This window comes from Microcebus murinus, chromosome 13, assembly GCF_040939455.1.
Source record: "Microcebus murinus isolate Inina chromosome 13, M.murinus_Inina_mat1.0, whole genome shotgun sequence".
Taxonomy (NCBI): Eukaryota; Metazoa; Chordata; class Mammalia; order Primates; family Cheirogaleidae; genus Microcebus; species Microcebus murinus.
The window spans coordinates 45,481,033-45,496,198 of record NC_134116.1 but is presented as its reverse complement, the minus strand read 5'-3'; the positions used below and the strand labels follow the sequence as shown (position 1 = coordinate 45,496,198).

Below are 15,166 nucleotides of genomic sequence, written 5' to 3'. Positions count from 1 at the left end.
TAAAGTATATATATAGTTACTTCAATAAAATTTAATGTTTTAATAAAAATAAAATTGTGCATTTCTTTTAGCACAGATTGTTTTAGTTCTCTTGGTAAATATTCTTTTTGCTGATATAATCCATGAACTATGAATATATTTATAGTCGTGGTGCTGAGATTTAGGCATTAGGGAATTGTATGAGAGTAATAAATTTGCACTATATGACTGAACCTAATTTTCTTTTGCTTTACAGCAAAAGACCTTTGAATATCATGTCACATATGACTACATTTTTTTTAGATTTAATAAAATGATGAATATATAAATAAGAAAATATATAATATATAACTGCGATTAATAATATAATAATTTTCTGGTATCTGAAACTTGTGTTTTTCAAGAGACAATTTATAAAAAAGTTTTTTTTTAAAAGTTTGCAGTTAAAAAGAAAATGCTATAGATAGATATACTGCAACTCTAGAAATCATTTTTATAGACTCACAACAGAATAGAACCTATTTTCTATAAGTCACTGGTTCAAATCCAGCCCAGATTCATAATGGAGAAGAGCTGATAGCACTTTATTGCAGTTCAATGACCTTTGTAAAATTAGTTGATAGTTCAGTACATTTTTAATGAACTGATGCCAATGTCACATAAACTATAATCATAAATGGTATTAATTGCCTCTATCACAACATATTTCACCTTCATGCATATCTGTCTCATAGATATCATTCCCTTCTCAAGGGTTTGAAAAGTGCCTAGGTGAGTGCCATACAAGAGGCAAGCCAAAGTTGAATATTAATATTTGAAATTGATTTTTTCTTGTATAAGGAAGCTCATATTACCATTTTTATTTATTACAGTGATTCCTCTCTCCTATGCATTTAATCTTCTAGGGAAAGCCGATAATATAAGTATTTTTAGTTTATATTATAATATGCCCTTAAAATATCAGAATCTTTTTATGATAAAGACACTGTGAAGGACCACACTGCCTGTTACACATGACTGTCAAGCAAACATAGCTTAAAGCGATTTTTTTTATTTCAATAAATTTAGGAGGTATAAGAGGAGTTTGATTACATAGATATGGTTTATAGTCATGAAGTCTGGGCTTTAGGTGTACTTGCCACCTGAATAGTGTACATTGTACCCAATAGGTAGTTTTTCATCCCTCACCTCCTCATAGCCTCCCTATTTCTGAGTCTCCAATTGATTTACTAAAAAGTCCATGGATTTTTAAATATGTTTGGTATTATCTCTAGAGATATCTCTAGAGATAAAAAGAAATCAAGACATAAGAGAAAGATGATGAAATGGATGATTATGAAATCTTTATAAAACATTTCTGTAAGTCTCATAAGCCAACGAGTAAGATGTGCAACATTTGGGGGATGGACATGTTTGAAGCACTCGAGGGGGGAGGGGGGCATGGGCAATATATGTAACCTTAACACTTGTACCCCCGTAATACGCTAAAATTAAAATAAAAATAAAATAAAATTGCTGATTAAAGGCCATGAATATTTTAAACGACTATTCATTCACAATTCATATTACCAAACTAGGTTATAAAGTGGTTATAACAATTCATATCACTTCCAGGAGTGCTCAAGAACACCAATTGTATCACTTCTTTACTATCATTTAGCATTATCAGTTTTTTCTTTAATAGATGAAAAGTAGAACTGTGTTGCTTTAATCTGAATTAATAGTGAGATTGAATATTATTTTTGGTCATTGAACATTATTGTTGAACATATATGCTGGTCATTAGTTGCATTTTATCTTTTGTGAATTATGTCTCCACATCCTTTGCCCTCTGACTTATTAAGCATTTTTAAATTGTTTTGTGTGAGTTCTTCTATGTAACATAGACATTAACCCTTTGCATTGGCAGTAAATGAATCCTCTTTTTTAGAAAAGGAAAAAAAAAAAAGAAAAAAATATATGTTTCATAAACTGAAGAAAAAGGAAAAAATTACATCTGTGATGTAATTTCAAAACATAATTTCGAAACATAATTAATGTTGCTTTAATTAGAACACTTTTTTCTCCTAAGAAATGTCCAAAGATGCAATGCCAGTTATGCCTCAATCCAACAGTTCTTAAGGTGTGTTCATTACAATTATTTATTGAGCATCTACTATAAGCCTGGTACAATGATTATACCGGAAATAAAAAGTAGAACATTTTTTTTCCAAAATTATTTCAAATATTGCTTATTAGACTCCATCTCACATAAATAATACTATGCTATTTCTTTAATGTTTTATACTTGAGAATAAGAAAAGGTATAAATTTACTGAAATTTATTTGCAATGTGGTGCTATATGTTCAAGTGATACAATGTTTAAACTACTGTGGTTTATGAAAATATTTCTGAATTAATTTGACTCAAAGATGTTTAAGTTTTAATTGACAGAATTTTTCACAATTTATCAGTCTGATGGGAAGTGGGGTTAGTGATGCATATAGACTAAGAATTGGTATGTGGATATTATGGTATGAAGCAAATTGATCAAACAAATTCATCTTTAATTTATCATTATAATGGTTGATGCCAATAGAAGAATATCTGAACTATCAAGGTAGATGAAAGGAGAGAACCAGACTAAACTGAAATTCACAGGAGTGAAGAACAGTGAACTGTTAGGAAACAAGAGATCTGGGTGTCTTTAAGGGCTCAAAAGTACTTTTCAGGTTGAGCTGTAGAGTACCAAGTGAGAAGCAGAACCAGACTTTCTGGCTTGGAGCCCTTTTTCTGCAGAGGCTGGCCCAGGGAAAGGTACTTTATCTATTTGAATGAATTCCTGGCTTTGAAAAATGGAGAAAATAATACCTTTCCCATAGGAATTGTTGTACAGCTAAAAATAGATAAATCATTCCTGTTATGTAGTACTTGACACATAATAGGTACTCAATAAAAGGGAGCTATAATCCTTGAAATTTAAAGCTACATATTTTTTTAACCTCTAGGTCTATCGACATTTGGCTGGTTTTAAAGATGTGATTCCTTCACCCCAGAAAGAAAACATATTGTTCTTTCACAAGAGAAATGCATGAACCACAGAATCCTGTGTCTCACAATGTGCCCCTGTAGATCTTGTCAGCTCCAGGACTTCCCTTGAGGTGAAGCTGCTCTTAAGTGAAAGTGAAGGATGGAGAAGGTGAACAGCCTAGAATACACGGTTTCTCCTTGGAGAAAGTAAAGAGGGAGAAGTGTTTACTTACTACCTCTGAGAATTTCTGTGTCTTGGCTGATCTTCATGGAAATAAGCCCGAACCGGGTTATAAATGTAGTAAAACCCTGCCTGGCTGAAGTGGGACAACACCTATAATCATATAATCAGCCTCCCCAGAGTGTGGCACTTAACATATTCTTTTCCTAAATCTATTTCTTACTCATTCAATTTTCTGCTGAGGGAAATATTATTATTATTATTGCCTCTGTCTGATTAATGGGTTTCCATGTCACATTTGTTTACCTGATTTATCACTGACAGGTTATATCTAGATCCCTGTCTGTCCTGAGAAAAAATAAGATGAAAAATGTAACTACCAAGGCTGCGTTATGCTATTTTCTGTCAGGGCTGCTGATGTGAATTCTGACCAAAGTTTTCATTAGAGATTCTACTCTACACAAACTCAAAGTGCCTGGACATATGTGTGTGTTTGTGATCCTGCAAACCAGAATGTGCCGCACTGGTTGGATTTGAGAAACATCCCCAAAGAACCTCCACAATATTTTTTTTTCTTACAGTTTAGTAGAAACGCAAATGAGGTCAAATTCAAGATGCTTAGAGAAGATGCACATGGTGTTGCACTGAGCACTTTCTTTTAAGAGTTACTAAGAGAATGAGTCACCTAAGAAATCCAATCATTGCTTGAATGTTTCTCTTGTGCATGACTCACATGCAAGCCTACAGTTGCAGTCTCGTCAGTCTAGAAGAATTTCCATGTGCAAAGATATATTGTTATATTGTTTATTTGCATAAAATAGCAAAAAGGTAAGAACAAAGTGGAATGCCTAATAGATGATTAGTATGTAATATCATACAATTCAATTTTATGCAATACCTACAATTACGTTAATTAATATTTATTGACATGGAAAAATATATACTGTATTGTAAAAGTCAAGTCAGTAAATATTTTGCTATGTTGAATTGCATTTGTGTTAATGTGTCTTGGTGTGTGAACATATATAAACTAATTGCTATACATGTACCACGTGTTTAAAGTGCCACTGGTTGGTCATGTAATTATGGTATTTTCTCCTTTTGACCACACTAAAATTTTCATGTATTACCTTTGCAATAGTAAAACATACCTAATTTTTAATTATTTCTCTTCATCACTTATGGCAAATTAGAGTTTAATTAAAGAGAATAGAAAAATCTGGAATACGGTATATTGGCTTTCACTTGAGCTTGCCAAATAATCTTCCAAGGAGGAACCATGTATTCTAGGGACCATCTGATCCTACCTTCCCACTCTACCTTTCATTCTTTACTTTCTATACCTGGTTTTTTAATCATTACCAGAGATCACTGCCTTCTCCTCAAATAACCAATAACAACATGAATCTCACACTAAGCCAATTATTCTGTGCCAGTAAGAAATACACAAGAGAAACATTCAAGCAATGACCGGGATTTCTTAGGTGACTCATTCTTTCAGTGACTCTTAAAAGATAATACTCAATGCAAGAACATGTATATTTTCCCTAGACACCTTGAATTTTCACTCATTTTCCATTTTAATAAATTTCAAGAAGAAAATATTGTGGAGGTTCTTTGGTGATGTTTCTTGAATTCAACCAGTGAGGCACCTTCTGACTTGCAGAATCTTGAACACATCAATATGTGTATACATGGCACTTTGAGTTTGCACAGATTAGAATCAAATACATAAATTCTGTAGTTAATGACAGACATTTAAAATAATTTTCCTATTTAAAATTATAAATTGTTGTTATAAAAATAGAAGAAAGTGCTTCGCAGTGGTTTAAATATTATTATATTTTTAGAGAATTATTTTAATGCATTTTCAAAGAAATATTACACCTCATTCTGATATAGTTTCCTTAACCAAGCTTAAGAAAAAATGCATAATCAATTTATCTATCATTCTATTTATGTACATATCTATCTCTAAATATATACACACATATTAATATATATAGCAGAAACTGCTTATGATTTCCAGCTCAAAAACTGTGGTAAAATTTCATATCTGAACTCATTTTTGCTTTATCTATGCATAAATACAATGACAATTTGATTTTTTTATTGCAAATAATATTTTCAATTATCTCTTCTCAAAGTAGCTAAGGAAATCATCCCAAAGAGAGTTAAAAAATATGGAGACTAGAAACTGCATTTTGATGCAACTACTTCTTATAATTTGAATTAGAAATATTTTGATTGTTCTTATTTTTAAAACACCATATGCTATTTGATATTTTTAAATAACTGTCATAAATATAGTCTACAGTAAGTTTCTCAACAGCGTTTTGCCATCTAAAATCAATGCAGGTACACTTCCTCTTAATAAAATCCAGATTAAAGGAAAAACTCATTGTGGTTTAGAGAATAAAGTAAATGGAATCCAAAAAGCAATTTATTGTTAAAGCTTAATTCGCCATTACTCTGAGTAGTTGCAGACTCAACTGAAGGGTAACAAATATTAACACACAAGTACTTCTTCATGTATGTTTGAAAGATGAGAATCAAAGTGGTATATCTTAAGAAACTCTGGATTTATGATTTTGAAAAAGTACTAACATCTATGAGAAAAAAATTTGCCCATTATCAAGAATAAGGAATAGTTTTGAAGGATAAATTATAAATGACTTTTCTAGTGGTTATAAGTAAAATATTTTAGGACCACAGAAATTCTTTTATAATGAGTCATTTTATAATTTATAACTGGTAAACTGAGTTAATTTTCTATGGTGTTTATTGGAAGTACTTATGTTAAAATGGTTCCACTAATGTAAAACCTAAGTCTTTATGTTTTTGAGCTGGAAATGATTTGGAGATTTAATAATCTATTTTACTGTTATGTTTTTTAGAAGAGGAAATAAGGTAAAGTGACATATCTGATAGGTTTAAAAAAGGAAATCAAACTAAAAACCACATTTTATGATTCCAACATAAAGCTATTATAGCACTCCTAATTTGTCTATTCATTTAATAAATGATTATTGAGTACCTACTATATGCTAGACACCATTCTAGCTGTTAACACTACAACAGTGACCAAGGCGAAAGCTATATTCCATGCCTTTCTAAATAAGATCATATTCTAAACAGCAGAATTTCATTAAGCTATTGTCATCAGTTCTGAGGATGCTTTTGGCCAGCAGCTGTGTCACCTTTTTATAATTCTTGCAAACTATGCAGACTTAGGCAAGGTCAGTCCATGAATGAGAGACCTTCACTGTATTAATCCGCAACAACCTAGGCAGAAAAAAATAAAAGAGGGGGAGTGTATTCTGAGTTCATGCCAAAACAATTCACAGATCTGTTGACAGCCATAAATTGAAATTTATTGCCAATTTGTGAAAATAAAAAATACAAGTGATAGAAGAGTAATGGAGACTGTAACAGTAGGTTATTCTTGACTCAAATACAGAATAATTGTTGACTTTGCATATCCTTGAGCAATTTTTTTCATCTAGGTTGTTACAGAAATGTTAACAACCTCATACAAGGATTGATGAAATAAAAACTAGCAAATTTTTGTCAGGAATGTATATACTTGACATTTTATGAGCTTATAATAAATATTTACTGATGAGTTAACCAGAATTTATGTAGGAAATCTAAAAAGGATAGAGTATAAATGAAATATCATTGTCCATTCTTCAAAGTGCTTTCCCATGGGAAAAATTTTCTTCTCTCATCAAGAATCTTTAAGAGAGAGCTGCCCTGTTTTAGAAGTAGCAAAATGGAAACATGGTAACATTCCACTCCCTGTCAGCCTTTCCTTTCCTCTTTCAATGCTTACATTTTAGAATATTTGGAGACAAATGGGAAGGTTCAGTTTGCGTTGAGAAAGAGATATAACAACTTCACTTAACATAGGTGATGAACTTAAAAGTGTCAGCAACTTTAAAATTAATTTTTTTGGTCTCTAGATTTATCTGAGTTATATTTTAAAAGTTTATAATTTAAAGGGTGCAGATGATAACTGACCATTTAAAGTCAAGCAGTATTTTCAGGGAATATAGTGGGTGTTCATTTGCATTATGCTTATTATTCTTTTAACCTGTATCTGCCACAGAGCAACTGCTTCATTTGAAGATAGAGCCATCGATTTTCATTCTAACTTATTAGTGAATTGCATGTTTTTGAGCCTTGTTTTAATGTGTGGGGGAAACTCACATTAACTTAAACTTAGAATATTTACTTTAGTTTGTAAACGTCTTATTGTGAAATGAACAAATTTAGGATCTATATTTTTCTGGGCTTTGTAAATTATGGAGCGTATCTCTCAGAACTTGCTATGGTAGGAGGACTCATGTTAATGACATATGGTGACATGTTTAATATACTGTAATTTATTTTTGATTTCTTTTGATGTCAGAGATCTGAGAGAAAGTTGGGTGGCATTTATCTTCCTGTGGAAAAACAAGTGGTAGCTTTAAGAAACTTGAGAGAAAAGTACACTCTTTGTACTCCTTTTGGGCGTAGCCTTGGTGTTTGAATTAAAATATTTGCAACAAACATAAAACAAAAATCCCCCCTCTACATCTTTTTCCCCTATGGAAACTTAGAACAAAAATGTTTCGAATCAACTTCTTTTTTTGGTTTGGGAGCATCACCCCCAACCTTAAAACTCCTCTGTGGTCCAAGGCAAACAGAGAGGATTAAAAATTGTCTACACTGTTGGTTATTTTGCTTCTTATATTCTTATTTAGTTCCTGCTATCAGAAATGTCCTCAACCTATTTCTCATTGCCCAGTAGGAATGCAGTACATTATCTGAGCATACAAAATATAAAATGACTACATTAAACAGGAGCAGCTGTTCCTGAATCTGCAAATAGAATTTTTATATCTATAAATTATATGTTCGGAAATATGGAGGAAAAACTCAGCAAGAGTTCTTTCCAATTTACTTTTCTAGTACAAACAAATCCCTGTGATTAAGTAAGTTACCCTTATCATATTTACAAAATCAGTATAAATGATAGTTGTAGCAATTTAATTAGAAATTACACTAAATTATCCCTGTTATTAAGCAAATATATAGAAGTCACTGATATAACATGGGATCTTACAAAAAAGGGGCTTTTCTTTGGATAACAATGAACACTACACATGTGTGTCAGACCTGTCAATATTGATAACAAAAATAGATTCTGATTTGATGTCTAGTATTCAAGAATTTGTCTCAGCTAGCTTTCGCAGAATTAACAAAAGAAGGATTGGGAATCTTCCTAACATTTTCCTTGGTAATATTACTAATTCTCAATAAAAAAAAGACTTGTAAAACCAAACTGGGTCATGTTTTTTCTTAAGTGGAAGCTTTCAGGATGTATCCCCAATTTTACGTTCTATTATAATTAACCTCAGATGATGGCCACTTGACTCAGGAAAGAGTTTAAAGAAGCAAACACACACACACACACACACACACACGCACACATGCTTTAAACTTCTCTCGTATTGCTGAAGAGGCACAAGATCATAATTACCCAGTAAGAATGAAAAGTAGTAATTCAAGCCTTTAGAGGACAAATACTGTTATTCCAAGTTAGAGGATGAAGCACAAATAGAATGGTTGAAGAAATGATTGCCGTATAAAGCCCGCAAGAAATGCCATTGTTGTACAATATGGTTGTTTAAATCTTCATGAAGGATTGTTAATTTGTACCTAAAATGTGGTATAATCTGTTTCAACAGAGCTTGTGTCACACATTGCAGTTTGATTTATTTAACTTTTTGATCTTATTTGTGTAATCTAAAGAACATTGAAATTCTTTTTAGAAGCAGCAAAGGAGTAAGAAATTTTTTGAAATAGTCCTAGTTCATGTAGTGGATATCTATCACTGACGGATCATGGATTATAATTAATTCTGAGCCATCAGTCATGTACTTTTCAGCAAAAAAAGGAAAATGGCAATGGGAATGGTGTTCCTGTAGCATTACTTTCTAGTCTACAATTCAAGAAGACATGTAACTATTAATTAGCACAGGATCTGCCAAAACAGTCATGTTAAAGAAGTTGATCCTCATCAGCAGGTTAATGGGGGGAATAATACACATGGAGAAAGGGCAGAGTCAGGCAGAGTCTACAGAACATATATAAAGATCTGAATTACACTTACAGGATATGGGAATATGGGCATACAAGTGCAGAGCATGATAATGACACTATTGACCAAATACTGCATTTTCTCTACCAGGCACTCCTATAACCATGACATAGATCTGAGAAATGCTTTCCACAGTTGGAGAGAGAGGGAAAGCAGAAGAGGTATGGCTGTCTTTGACCATATAGAGCACACAAAAAAAGAGCATCCCTGGAATTTCACCTGAAATCTTGGAATCATTGATAAGTGATATGAAGGGATATGTAAATAATGGATGGATGGACAGATGGATAGAAATAGTGATATGGGATGACTTATCCACTGCAAAACTGTCTGTATTAATTACTACATAAAAAAGAAACATAGAAATTTATTTTTTGCGAAAATATTTGTATTGTGAAGGACAAGCATTTTCTAACTTGCCTTCCTTAATTGCAAAACTTATGCACAAGCACCAACAGAGAGACATACTTCCCATGTCTTAGATCATGTAATTTTCCTATTCTTAGAGGCTGAAATTGTCAAATATATATGAGATTTTTGCTTTACTTATTAATATTAAAAATAAAATTCAAACTTTATTAATTGAATCTGGAAAGTGTAAATTAATATAGATAAATTCTGATACCACAAGTTATAGCCCAAAAATAGCCTATATTTAATGGCTATATTTAATAGTCTGATTACATGACAAAAATTACTTGTTTAGGAATATTTCATTAAATGTAAAATTCATCATATACAATTGTAATCATAAGCTGAGAAATACATTTTCTAAATTTACAGAAATTTTATAGAACATCTATTCTATTCTTCTAAGCATCAGATACTTAATTATCTGAATGCCATAGTAGTGATACCAATATATTTTAAGAGATTTTGAATTTGTGGTTTTAGATTATTTTGATAATCAGCTTGCTATTATCTTGCACAGCCTCAAGGTGCCAAGATTTTGCCTTTTATGAACTGATTTTATTTTTTTGAAAGTGCTAAAATATGTTAGTAGTGGTGAACAGTAGTGTTTTAAAAGATTTATAAAGCAGTATGGTACATTTTCTTCAGTAGCTTAAAATTATATTTGAGGACTATTACAAAAGTGAAGTTCCAAAATATTTTGAGAAATGACAATATTAAGTGTAGCTACAAATGAGGGCAATTTGAAGGACAGCACTCATCTAAATGCATAATTTCTGTTCCTTAAATAAAGATCAGTCTCAATTTTATTCTCAGCTTATATGCAGGAATGTTCTTTTTGGATCATAAATTTAGTAATAATAGTGAAGGCAGTATGGTATGAGAAAATGAGCTGAATGCCAATGGACTTCCTAAGGGATTTTATAGAAATCTAAGAAAACAGCTTATGAAACAAGTTTTCAACATACAGATTGAATAATAACATTTGGATATGGAAATAATACCATGTTTGAAAGTATTAATAAAATTTAATAAATATATTATAAAACATTGATTGTCCTGATAGATTGGAATAAAATATGTATTAAGCCTTTCTTCCTTTGAAAAATGTGATATGTAACTACCTACTCTGCTAGAATCAGAGCCCTTATAATGATCTTAAGAAAATAGAGAAACTAACCCAGTTGGAATAAACATGAGTAAGATTTTAGATCTCTTTTCTCCTGGGTAGAGGATTCTTTGTTCTGAACAGTCAAAGTAGCTGGACTTTATTTCAAAAAAAAAATCCACCTATTATTACAGATAGTCACTGTGACTTTGAGCCTGATATTTGAAACAAAAATCACTCCTACATCTCAGTGATAATCGCTACTTGCCCTGTGGCTTTTAGTCTTTCCTTTGAAAACATTACTGAGTCACCAATTTCAGTTATTTGTGCACTGGGGATAATTTGTTCTCCCTGAATTCAAATATAAAATTCAAACATATGTCAAGAACTTCTATATGTCAAAAATTTCTGTAAATTTAGGTAGCGTCTGTAAAATACTGAGTTGTACTCAGGAAAATGTAGTTCCTTTAGAAGGCATTGCACTTCCAAACATTGTGTTCTAAATGTGGCCACAGCAATCAAGCAAGTAAAGAGCCAAAAGTTTTAACAATATATTGTGAAGATAAAAACAGAAACACCAGGAAGTCCACTTGACTTTAAATATAACATGTGTGCACAAAAATACCTTCTAATTTTTGTTTAGGGCAGAGAAGGAAAGATTGTTTCAGATAAAACCTGTACAATATTTCCCACACCTGGAGGGAATTTACTATATGGTACAATTTGGTCCATGCATTAAAATTTAAGAACGATAAGGCAGCATACAATTTGAAAAAATATATTAAATTTTCAAAGGTTTATATTTAGATTCTTAAAAATTATAAATGTATCATCCTATGTATATAATGTTAAAAATGATGGACAGATTGCTAGCCTGGAATAACTTTGTCAGTGAAATTATTATATTCAACAATTACTTAAACATGTGTACATAAATAAAACCTGGCTAAAGTAAAATTGGATATTTGAAAGAAATTTTTCATTATCTAGGGTATGAAAAAATTAGAGAACAATGAGTTAATGCTAATGTAAGCTATGGATTTTATTTAAAAAATGCACTGATATTGGTTCATCAATTTTAACAGATACTGCACTAATGTAAGATATAAATCATAGAGGAAACTGTGTTCAAGTAGAAAGTGTAGATGGAGAATTCTCTGTACTTTGTGCACAATTTTTCTGTAAACCTAAAACTTACCTAAAAATAAAACAACAACAAAAAAGAGATTAGACAAAGAGAAGAATTAGGCAGAGTTTTATGGTAGAAATCAAGGGGACTTCAGGCCCTTTTCAAGTAATTTGAATGATGATAGCACTGTTCTATATTATGCTGAATCTTATTTCTATTGAGCGTGTGTGTGTGTGTGTGTGTTGTATGTTAATGATATAAATAATCATTGTCATCCTTATATTTAGCCCTGATTGGGCCATTTTAAGTCAGTCATAAAGGCTCTATGTTATATGTATTTCAGACAAGTATTTCTGAGTCCATACATTTGTGATTGTTGTCTACAATTGTCTATTTTTTAAATTTTTGAAAGTGTAAACTTTAGAGGTTATATATTAAATAGACATTTTAATTCCTGTTAATAACTTAATAATAATGACTTAAACCAGTCTTGCTATATCTAGAGACATATTTCAGAAAGTCAATTTCATGACTATAAAATAAAATGCTCCTGATAGAAAATAATTCTGATCTAGTCCATGTCCTAGTCTGACAGGTGGAAGAAGATAGATGATGGCACTTTGGGAATTAAGGAATTACCTTTTCTGGAATAGATCATAGACCTTAATGTCTGTAGAAGGCATCTTATCTGAGGCTGTACAGACCGATAAAGTGCACAAAGAATTCAGTTCAGACATCTTGTTTTAGCTCTAACTTTTTATACATATGAAAATCTAGGAGAGTTTCACTAGACCTGCCATTTGGGTGGTAACTGATCAAATAAAGCAGCTAACCATTATTATTTACTGGGAAACTCTGATGGAAACAAAGTTCTTTAGAGCAAGGGTATGGTCTTAAGACACCTCCTTTTCCCCTACTCTCCATCCCCTCCATATATCTCTCCTAAAGTTTGTACGACAATATTATTAGGAAAAAAACCACAATCATGGTGTTTCTGGTGAAAGAAGAAATTGGAAGTTAACAATTTGAGATATAAATCTATTTTATCAATATATGTTTATAAACTTCCAACTTAGTCTATTTTCACCAAAAGACTTATATATTAATAAAATAGAGTAAAAGGAAAACTATCTAAATTATAAGTCCTCATTAAATATTAGAAGGATTTGTAAATGTGAAGAATGTATGCTAAGACCCGAGAGTTTGAGCTATGTATTTTATTTTCTAAATGTGGAGAACATATGTTAAGATTGAATAGGCCAGGCGCGGTGGCTCACGCCTGTAATCCTAGCTCGCTGGGAGGCCGAGGCGGGCAGATTGCTCCAGGTCAGGAGTTCAAAACCAGCCTGAGCAAGAGCGAGACCCTGTCTCTACTAAAAATAGAAAGAAATTAATTGGCCAACTAATATATATAGAAAAAAAAAAAAACATAGCCGGGCGTGGTGGTGCATGCCTGTAGTCCCAGCTACTCGGGAGGCTGAGGCAGCAGGATTGCTTGAGCCCGGAGATTGAGGTTGCTGTGAGCTAGGCTGACGCCATGGCACTCACTCTAGCCTGGGCAACAAAGCGAGACTCTGTCTCAAAACAAACAAACAAACAAACAAAGATTGAAATGTTTAAGATAAATAAAGAGATTCCCTCTAGAGTTCTTCAGTCAGCTATTTAACAAAAATTGTTGATCACTTACTTTATATCAGGGATTCTGTTAGATACTGAAAAGACTTCATTGATTAAGAATGGCACAGTCTAGCCCGGGTGTGATGGCTCACGCCTGCAATCTTAACACTTTGGGAAGCCAAGGTGGGAGGGTCACTCAAGGTCAGGAGTTCAAGACCAGCCTGAACAAGAACGAGACTCCATCTCTAATAAAAATAGAAAGAAATTAGCGGCATGGTGGCACATGCCTGTAGTAGCAGCTACTTGGGAGGATGAGGCAGAAAGATTGCTTAAGCCCAGGAGTTTGAGGTTGCTGTGAGCTACGCTGACACCAATAATATGAAAAAGCTCAAACCGCTCAGCACAAAAAGTTCAAACAATAGAAATCTAGCAAAAGCAAGATTTTATTAATGCAGTCAGCCCTTAGTATTCACAGAGCATTGTTCTAGGACCCTAGCGGACACAAAAATCTGTAGATTTTTGTGATCTCTTCTGATATAAAATGGCATAGTATCTGCATATTCTCTACACGCCATCCTCTTGCATACTTTAAATCATCTCTAGATAACTTATACCTATAAATGCTACATAAATGTTGTTATATGGCACTGTTTTTTATTTCTATTATTTTTATTGTTGTATTATAATTTTTTTTTCCTGAATGTTTTTGGTCTGCAGTTGGCTGAATCTATGGATGCAGAATCTCTAAATACAGAGGGCCGACTGTAGATTTCTTTGATGTGGAGGCTCTGAAAGATTAAGCATTAGGCTTATAAAAACATGGTAATGGACAGGAAATCCATGTAACAGGTGACATTTCACATTCACAAACATGCCCAGGAGTTTGGTATGCCTTTTCCTTATCCATTGGCAGGAAAAGTTATTATGGCATCTATTTCCATGAGTTCTTGGAAAATAATTCACACAGGCCTGCACAAACACACCTGCCATTCAGATTTACTGGATCCCAGAGAACTACTTCAATACTTGATTTCCAGTTGCTATGAAATGCTACACAGAGAATGAGGACTTTGTTTAAAATCACATTTGGAGTCAGAAATAGCAGAGATGTTAATCTGGCAAAGCCCATCCTTGTGACGTAATCCAAGCCACCAAGGGGCTTCTTGCCTGCCAGTCTCTTTGTTTTCCATTTGGCATCCTTCCTGAAATTCAGGAGATCATAGCAATGTGAGAGTCCCATATGATTAAGTGACTTTGTGTGCAGGTGGCCAGATGCCAGGTGCCTTCCTTTTATTTGTATTATCCCTTTACCTAGAAATAACAGATGTCGTGGTGACTCAGGGAGAGCTGTTTACAGTAGGAGAGGCTAAAGGAGAGTTCATTGGAAGCTAAAGTGATGCACACAAAGGAGCTGAGACTTCTATAACTTGTTTGCAACTAGAATAGAAACTGATGTAATTGGCTATAATGTTTTCGATCCATTGATCTCTATATACCTTATCCTGGACCCTGAGCGATCCTAATGAATTCTAATATAGATTGCCTGCTGGCCTAGGCAACCGAGTATAATTAAAATGTACATA

General features: G+C 32.8%; 1 protein-coding gene across 6 annotated transcripts in view; it reads right to left on the bottom strand.

The window, feature by feature from the left end:
- PCDH9 (protocadherin 9) overlaps positions 1 to 15,166 on the bottom strand; it is an 864,876-nt gene that overhangs the window by 304,742 nt on the left and 544,968 nt on the right. The window lies entirely within an intron of this gene.